Below are 9,745 nucleotides of genomic sequence, written 5' to 3'. Positions count from 1 at the left end.
CTAGTTTCCGTCCGCTCTTCAGGTTAATCTGTGTCCGAAGGGAACTTTCTTTATTATCCACAGACCGAGAATCCCGCACCCAGGCTTCCGTATTCACCTCCTGGTGTGCGCAAGTCCATTCCACTGTGATACTCATGGACAGATACGTAGGTTATAGACTCTCATGCTGAATGCAATGCATAATTCTAAGTCACCTTTCTGCGATCTAAAGGTTAACATTTGCCAGTTGGGATTTTAGTGCTGAGGTCTGCATGCTCCGCCTCTCGCTCGGTTTCAGTTTCATGGCTCGGCTTGCTTTCGTGGACGTTTGGATGGGCAGAGAAGGAAAAGGACTCTGTTGCTTCCTTACTGCCCAGAGCAGACACGGATAATGTCCTCTTCTTTTCTTTGCTGGCAGCTGCCCCCCCGCCCCCTCATCCTATTATTCCCTCTCTTTCTGTCTTGCTCCTCACTTACTGAAAACTGTGACTTGAAGAAATGGTGTACAACCTCTCTTTCCTTCTTTCATTTAGTTGCTTCCCTGTGAAATGGATGCAAAAAAGAAAAACACTCTTTTGAGGAAATGCCCTGACATTTTTCTATTCCAAAGTGCAGCCTCGAGATGGAGATAAATAAAAGGTTTTAAATATATAAAATAAATACATAACTATTTAAAGCAAGAGAGAGTGGTTGCAAAGTGGCCATATTGGTATTATTCACATCCAAACACATCAGCTTCACTTTGCAGACTTTGCAGTGAAGCGCTACATTTGTAGTCAGCCGCAATAAGCATGCTGGGAGTTGTATTGTCAGTGTTTGCATTATATAACTATGCGGTCTGTCCCCTTCGCCACCCCCCTACGGACTCCCGCACTTCATGGTTCGTGAAGCGGGCGTCGTTGCGGATGCTTCCTCCATGTGCCGTTGTGCCCCCTCCCTCCCTCATCCATGGCTTCCAGTGCGGGCGCTGCTTAATTTCACCCACAGACTGGGCTTTAGGCCATTTCTGGCCCATGAGACGAGGCAACGCTAAGCTAGTCCGCATCTTCTGGGGTGCATTAATGATTCTCATGGTCTGCTTCAGTTAACACCAGCTGGCACTGAGATTAACTGACTGTGCCAGTCCTACCTTCTGCTGACTCTAGAAATGCTGGCTTCTCTCACGCACTGCCCTGTTAGGATTGTACTGGGCCCAAAAAAATACTGGCACTCTGACCATTAAAAAAATGCACCCTTGATGTAAGCAGTATGTTATAAATAACAATAAACAAGTGATTCTGATCCAGCCCTACCGGCCTCTGTTTTCACTTAGATTGGATTGCTTGATATACTTTCTTGCCAATAAACTATTCTGTTCCCTCGGCCTCGCTAATACTTTTCATTTTTATTCTGGCTGACATAACTTCTAAAACTAGCTTCCGCTGCATTTTGTGACATTCTCACATACGTAACTTGACAGCTTGACCTTCTAAATACAAAAGTCTGTGGGGCAGATTTACAAGCCCCTTGCGCCTCTTTTACGCCGCCATTGCGTCACTTTTGTGACGCAGCGGCAGCGCAAACGATGCGCCATGGTGCGGGGGATTTACAATGTGACGCATCTGTGAGATGCGTCACATTGTAAGGCCCTGCGCCAGAAGGAGGTGTTCCTGCGCAGGGGGGGGGGGAACGTGTCCTAAAAGTGGCTGAGTGAAATCTACAAGATTTCACTTAGTCACTTTAGGGCCCATGCTGTGTCAAAACCCTGCGCCTGCTTAAAGCAGGCGTAAGGATTGACGCAGCATTTGAAGGATAGGGCACCCTCGAGCCTTTCTGGAGCTGCATCGCGCTTGCGACGCAACTCCAGCAATGCGCCATTTTACGGCGTCACGCATCTGTGCCGTTTTTGCCTCATGGTGGGCCGCATTGTAAATGCGGCGCATCCATTGTGGAGGAGGCATGGCGCACAATAAGTGGTGCATCCCTGCTGATATGCAGGGATGCGACACTTATAGTAAATATGCCCCTAAATTTCCACAGCCCTGAGGTTTTCAGAAACGTTGTGCATTGTGGATGGGAAGGGAACAGCAGGATTCAAGGTCTGAGTAAGCAGTTGCTTGAGGTTGGTGCCGTCCTGCTGTTTGAGGTAATTACCTACTGTTGTTGCTCTTCTAACGTTAAACATTGATATATTTATACAAAATAATTGTGTTTTTTATCAGTGCATACACACCTACCTGTAGTCCACGATACGGTCTACTGTAACATCTCAACTCTATTCTGCAGCAGCCACTCACGTGTCGTGAGTCATATTTTGCCACTGCACCTTCCAGCAATACTGGTTGTGCATTTTTGTAGGCATGCAACAGTTTTCTGAGGGTTCCTGTTCCGTCTTCCATCCCCAAAACACACTCCTACTTTGCAGATAAACCTCTCCTCCACCACCACCCTAATCACCCATCCCAGCTTTTCTCATCTCTTAAAGCACTTCTATCACATACTAGGATCCCTTCTATCCTGCTCCCTCCCTTGCTCTTCCTCACAGTGCCTCCATGGCTATCTAACTATTTGCAAGCAACAGAACAACGCATGCAAATAAAAAAAAACATTGTCAATTTCAAAGCCAAGAGACAACGCCAAGAGCTCTAACTTTAACAAATGTGGGACCTATTGCATTGCAAATGCTTGTTTTAAGTAGTATCCACCTTGGTTAAGAATTAAGGAAACAAATGGAATGCCACTAGGTGGCAGTATTGGCCGGGAGATTAAATGTTCTAATTCTGATTTCAAAGTATTTTCTAGCTACACTAAAAAAAAGTCATTACAAGTAACGTATAGCACTAATGCTAAGACTACTACATTTACGACTACTAATAATAAAATCTATTTATGCATCAAACTCCACAATTCGAACTATCTCGCGTATTTTTCTTTACTGAACGCAACGTAAAGTATTCCAGTATAATACTGACGTGTTTGCCAATGCCACTCGGAAAGAGGCTGCTGAAATGACTCTGGTTGCAGATGCTGATGTCAAAGTAGCTGCTGAAACATCTGCGATGGCAGATGTTACTGGAATAATGCTATATACCGATAAAGGCAAAGATGCAACTGCTTTCATTACCAAAATTACATTGGACTCAGCTGTGTCTGATAAAGATACATCTGTGCCAAATGTCTTTGAATAGTCTGCACATAAGACTGCTACAACTTATGAAAACATGTGTAGCAAAGGTTGCTTCTAAAGCCACCACAGAGCAGGAGACTGTAGATACAATAACACCTAAGGCAAATTTTTATTTCACTGAAGACACGACTGTGGGGCATATTCTCAAGGACTTATCGCATAGTTATCGGCACTTTATTGCAGCCAAAGTCGCAATAAATATATCGCCCATTCACATGCTGGTGATAACAGCTCATATCACCAGTTTACCTGCAATATCAGCGGAAAAAAACATTGCCACAAATGACCTTGACAACTAATCTTAATGATATGCAGAGCAGGCGTTCCCGTACAAAAAGCTGCAACAACACCACATCACAACGACCAGCCAGATCTGCGATAAGATCACAAAACACGCATTAAAACGCATTAGCAGCAGGAATTTAACATCTGCTCTTACCTGGTGTAAAGTCGGACGACAACCTGCAACATAACATAACAGGGAGCCCGGCCCAGAGCCACACCTGAAGAACAACAGATCCCATGGAGCTCAGACACCCAAGAGGGCCACAACACCCACCGCCACCCTCCAAGGACTCCCACATACATCCCTCAGTGCCCTACCCTGGACACTGGACAACCCCCCCCCGACCAAGATATTGCACATCAACTTTACTAACTCATCAACAAAACCAATTGCCTTATGTTGCACAATTACAACAAATAAGATTCATGTGTGGTCAGAAAACGCCGAATCATTCATTCAACATTTAGAGTCCAAACAAAATATCACAATCAAATCAAATTTGACTCTAAACAACCATTTGGAAGAGTCATGGTGGGTTATCCCTGGACAATCTGAAAGTCACAGCCTGCAAGACAATATCCAAGATAAGAAGGCATGTCAGTCACTCATCAAAGGACAGAGAGAGAGAGAAAGAGAGACAGAGAGAGAGTTTTTTTTTCTTTATTTTTTGGGTGTTGTTCATTTCTTTTAAACTGTGTTATGTTACTCTGCATTACTTCCCCTTTCCAAAAGCGCCGGGACACTCTTTTTGAGTAACCGTTGCGCTATACAAAACAACAAATAACATAACATAACATAACAGAGAGAGAGGGCGAGATAGGGAGCGAGAAGGAGAGAGAGCAGGCGCAGTGCGTCCATTGGGGCATGGGGGCATAGCCCCCCCGCCCGCAGCTCCCTCGGCGTCTTTGACCTCAAGTAAACTGATTCAGTTTACTTAAGTTCAAAGACCCGAGGGAGAACTGACAATCATGTCAGTCAGCATAACGTCAGACCGCCCACCGCTTCAGAGTCTGAAAGGGGTGGGCGGTCTGGCGTCATGTTGACTGACATGATTGTCAGACAGTGGGGGGCAACAGGTAGCAGCACATCACAAGTGTGCATGAGTGGGGACGGAGGGCGAGTTTTCACACCGTGCCCACTCATGCGCACTTGTGTTTCAACTGGTTTGCGCATGCCCATTAGGAGCCCCTCGGTCTCCTAATGGGCATGCTGCGGGCGAAGAATAGCCGTGCGCTAAGACAATCCTGGCGCAGGATTGGCTGAGAGGGGCTATAGGCACCAAAGGACTCGGGGCGGCGGGGACCTGATCAGGACGTCCTCAGGTAGGATTTTTAAATGTGTTTTAATATCAACCCCCCTCCCCCTCGACAACCCCCCTACCCCCTGCGCAACCCCCCCCCCCGGCAAGCCGCGACTGGAACACAGTGCATGTAAATGGTTGCGCAGAATGCTTCTTATTCACGAAAAATGCATTTGAGAGGGACTTTTGTGTCACGTAGGCTATAACTGTGTTCATCTAGCTCTTCTCCTGGAAGCCCAAGCGCCCGAGTTTACTCTGCCGGGTTGGTCCCAAAGCAAGGAGTGTCCTCCGCCTTACATAACATGGCTTAGATCGATGTCATCGCTGCCTCCTCTTCCCACATAATTTCAGACCCTTCCAGCCAGTTCTCAAAGAAACCAACAGAAATCTGTATTAGTGCATTCAGCAACTGGCATACACGGCCACCAAATATGTTGTTGTTACCCAGTGCCATATCCTTAGATCTAAAGCACCCCATGACATGACACCATATTATGTGTTTAAGCATTCCCATAGCACATGTTTTGTTATGTTATGTTATAAAATCTCTTCTGTAGCGCACGGCTACTCCGCGGAGTGTCCCGGCGCTTTGGCAAAGAGAACTGAAGGAAGAGTACACGACCCAACCGCAGGCCAAGGAAGTATTACTGGGAGAAAAGCCAGGTCTTCAGTTCCTTTCTGAAAGAGAACAGACTGTTGGCTTTCCTTAATAAAACAGGAAGCTCATTCCAGCAGCGCGGTGCAAGTATCGGAAGGAGCGACCTCCGGTGCGAGCACGTCTGACAGTAGGAACGTCGGCCTTGGCCAGCAAAGCCGATCTAAGAGTCCTCCTGGGGGTATAGAAAGCCAGACGCTTCCCAATATACTTTGGGCCAATCGAGTGGAGGGCCTTTCAAGGGTCAAAACCTTGAAAGTAATTCTCTTAGAGACTGGGAGCCAATGCAGTCTCCTGAGCAGCTCCGTGGCCTTCGCCCTACGCTGTAGGCCAAAAATGGCTCTGGCAGCAGAATTCTGCACGATCTGCGGACGTGCCAGCAGATATTTGGGAAGGCCAAGGTAAAGGGCATTCGCGTAGTCAAGACGCGAGCCTATCAAAGCCTGAACAATAATTTTTTTATGTTGCAGAGACAGTAATGGAAGAAATTTCCGCAGCATTTTCAGGATGCCGAAACATTTCCCTGTCAGCCCTATAATCTGGGGTCTGAAGGAAAGCTCAACATCGCACAGGACACCGAGATTTTTGGCTTTTGACGAGGCAGCGTCAGGCGGAAACATATCCCGGGGCCACCATGTCTTCCAACTGGGATCAGGCGGACATCCGAAAAAAAGCAGCTCGAATTTATCGGAGTGGCATTTCAGACTGTACCTCTGAAACCAGTCAAAGACAGCGCCCAGGCATTCCTTGATCCGGCCGCCATCGAAACCCTCACCCTTGTTGCACGTAAAAAGGAGCTGGGTGTCATCAGCATAGCATATGATCCGGGCACCAAAAGATTCCGCCACCGCCGCCAGAGGGGCCATATAGATGTTAAAAAGGGTGGGGCTCAGGATAGACCATTGAGGAACCCCAACCTCCAGCGGCGACATTTCGGCGGAAAACGGAGGTGCCCAGATCATTTGACGGCGGTCTGAAGGACTGGACTTTTAACAGAACCAGCGGTGCCAGGGAACAACACCTATAACCTTCATGGGATACCTGTTTCGGCGCACAACTACAGAGACACGGGACACTTCCTTCGGCGTCAAAGACCAGCGTTTATTACTGCAGGGAAACAAGAGTCATTAGAAGTACATAGGCATGTAGGTTCTGCGAGTCTGCTTCGAATTGCATATGTAGGTCGCCCTCTTTTATACAAAAATGTTGCCATTGCACAACATGCGAAAAAAAGATTACAATTCAGTTCTCACAGTAAACTTCAAAAGGGTCGCTTTCATGTGTTCAGAATCCCGGAACATAATTACAGTAGCAATGCCGGTTCCCAACTGTAAAAGTACATCTTCCCACCATTAGGCATACCCATTAGAGTTGTAAATGACAAAGAAGAAGAGACAAGGGCAGCTGCAAGGAAGTCAGACACGTGTAGAGAAAAGAGTGTGGGGGTAATATCGGAAGCATGATCGTAGGATCAAAGAGTTGGATCCCATCTCCTGCACGGCTGTCACAATAGGCCGGCACGGCCGGATTATCCTCAAGCTGAGCCATCTGCCTCTGCTGTGTCATTCCTCCGGCCATAAAGACGCATGAAAGGAATATGCGTCTTCCGCAAGGCTTGGGAACTAGAGGGTCAGGGAGCGAACAGTTACCTGCTCGCTGACTACGTGAGGGCAAGAAACAAAATGGATGCCGTATCTAAAATGGAACCCGAGGGTTTAGATGAAGAACCCGTAATATTAGGCGAACCCTTACAGGTAGTGTAGCGAAAATGCATACACTTATCGAACTCGCTATTTACGGTTCATAGATACTAAACTCGTCCATATTCGGTAATGCCCAGCACGTTGTAATAATTTTTACGGAACCTCAGGTCGGTCAAGAATGACTTAAACCAATTCCACTCCGTTCCACGAAAACCGATCTCCCAGAGTCTTAAAAGGAGACCGTCGTGGGGAACGGTGTCGAAAGCCACCGACAAATCCAACATGACTAAGATGGCTTTCCCCCCTGAGTCCAGAATCTCTCTTATGGCATCGGTGACCTCCAGAAGAGCAGTCTCCGTGCTGAAATTCGCACGAAAACCCGATTGAGAGTCATGCAAGTTATTATTACTCTCAATGAAACTGGAAATAGAGAGATGCACATGCTTCTCAATCACCTTAGCCAGAGAAGGGAGGAGGGAGATTGGTCTGTAATTAGCGTGAACAAGGGGATCTAATGAAGGTTTCTTAAGCAGCAGCAGAATCAAGGCATGCTTCCATGCCAGAGATAACTCTCCCGAAGTCAGGGAAGAGTTCAGCAGCGGATTGAGCAAGGTATTGACTGCAGGCACTACTCTCCCCAGGCATTTTGCTGGGCAAGGGTCAAGTGGTGAGCCCGACTGGAGTCGAGACAGGAGGTCAAGGGAGCTAGCAAGAGATATAGGAGGGAAAACAGAAAGGAGAGGACCATTCTTTTCCAATGAAGATGGTAAAGTGGTCGGATGGCTGGCAGCTGGAATAAGGCCAGCGTCAGGCAAAGAGTCTTGAATGGATTTCATTTTATTAATAAAAAAATCACTAAGCTGGCTAATCCAAGCTTCGATATGGGAATGAATAGGCGTGCTCAAGGAAGGAGAGATAAACTCTTTTACTATCCTAAAAATCTCTTTGCTCGTGTTTTCAGCTTTCTCGATTCTGCGCTCAAAATAAACTTTTTTTCCATCCACAATATGTTTGTGGTAAAAACGAATAGCATCCCTGTATTTTGCTTTGTCATCCGGGTTATACGTGCGCCGCCATGCTCTTTCAGCCCTCTTGCAATCTTGGCGCATCTTACCGAGAAGCGGCGTAAACCAAGGGCCCGAAGCCAGAGGGGTTTCATGGTACTTAAATTCTCGGGGTGACCGGGTGAGGGGAATTACAGGCGGACCTGTATGTGCGGTTGGATTGGTCTGTGGTCTTAATATGTTCTATCAAGGCAGATGTTTGTGTCACAAGTGTGGCCGTAAACCATGGTTGTGGAAAAGTTGTGGCTGCCTGCGTGTGTGTCAATTTTTTATTAAATGTATTAGAAAAACTTTGATCTGAGACATCCACAAACAGTCCATTCCACTTCATATGCTCAGCTTTTGTTATTGTTATTGTTGTATGTGTGCAGTGTGTTTCATATTTGAATTCTTGTCACGTAGATTACAAACAATACTCGCATCCGGACAAACATGCCACCAACTGATTTAACTCTAGTTTTGCTGTACTTACATAACTAGGAACAGATTAAATATATTTTCAACTTTTAAAAATGGAAAGAATTGGACTAGGTTTGAGATATTGTTTTTCTTGAATGAGCAGTTGAACATAGTTCAAAATATTTTTTTTAAAAGAGTTATTGTGGTTTAGGATTTCTTTGCTAACATCTCTGTTATTCATTCAACCTATTACTAGAGATGGATGTGGTAATTGTGTTTCAGAATCGGTTTCCTCAATGTTTTCGCTTGAACAATGTTTTCTGTGCTGTAAAGCAGAGCCAGTTTTCTTTATATTCTGTTTGCACCAGCATCAACAACATTGGTGCAAATTGATTTGCCCTGGTTTTTTTTCCAACTTTGCAGTTTTTGTTACACTGCTTCATGGTGATTTATAGGAGAGTGTTTTGCATCCACGGTCGCAGTGCCCATTTAAAAGTACTCTAGAACTGAAATGTCATTACCTGCCCATGTCCTATTTGAACTGGCAGTGCCGACCATGGAAGTGCAGTGTAAGCCGACTCCCACCCCCCTCTCAAACCTACTAGAATGGAATGTATTTAACTGCTTGCAATACATGGCCAGAATCTATGTCTAATTGATCAGGACTGAAATGCCAGAACGGCCCATGTTCTCTGCTCACAGATCCGGTTCCAGATTACAAAAGTATATGGTAAGTGTATGATGACACATGCACAACTATTTACACTTTCACAATTGATTATCAACCAACTTGCTTTCTCAAGTATGCACCATTTGCTCACTATTTTTTCATAATTTTCTGAAGAGAGCAACCCTCCTGAACCCAAATTATGAAGGTCAGACTCACTCACTTACCCAGTCTTCCTGAACTTTTACGCCACACTACTTTCAAATGTCACCAGCCGCCCCTGAGAGATATATTGTATTGTATTGTATTGTGATTTGTAAAGCGCGATTGCTGCCCAAATGGGCGTCCAAGCGCTAGAGCATGGATAGCCGAGCTGAGGGTGGCGGAGACTGAGATTTAAGTGGGCCTGGCAAACAGAAAGGTTTTCAATTGTTTGCGGAATGAGAGTAGGTTAGGGTTGGACCGGATTTGTAGTGGGAGTGAGTTCCACATTTTAGCGGCCTTTAAGGAAAACATCCTTCCTCCG

The sequence above is a fragment of the Lissotriton helveticus genome, chromosome 2_1 (genome assembly GCF_964261635.1).
Source record: "Lissotriton helveticus chromosome 2_1, aLisHel1.1, whole genome shotgun sequence".
Classification (NCBI taxonomy): domain Eukaryota; kingdom Metazoa; phylum Chordata; class Amphibia; order Caudata; family Salamandridae; genus Lissotriton; species Lissotriton helveticus.
Note: the sequence above shows the minus strand (reverse complement) of the source record.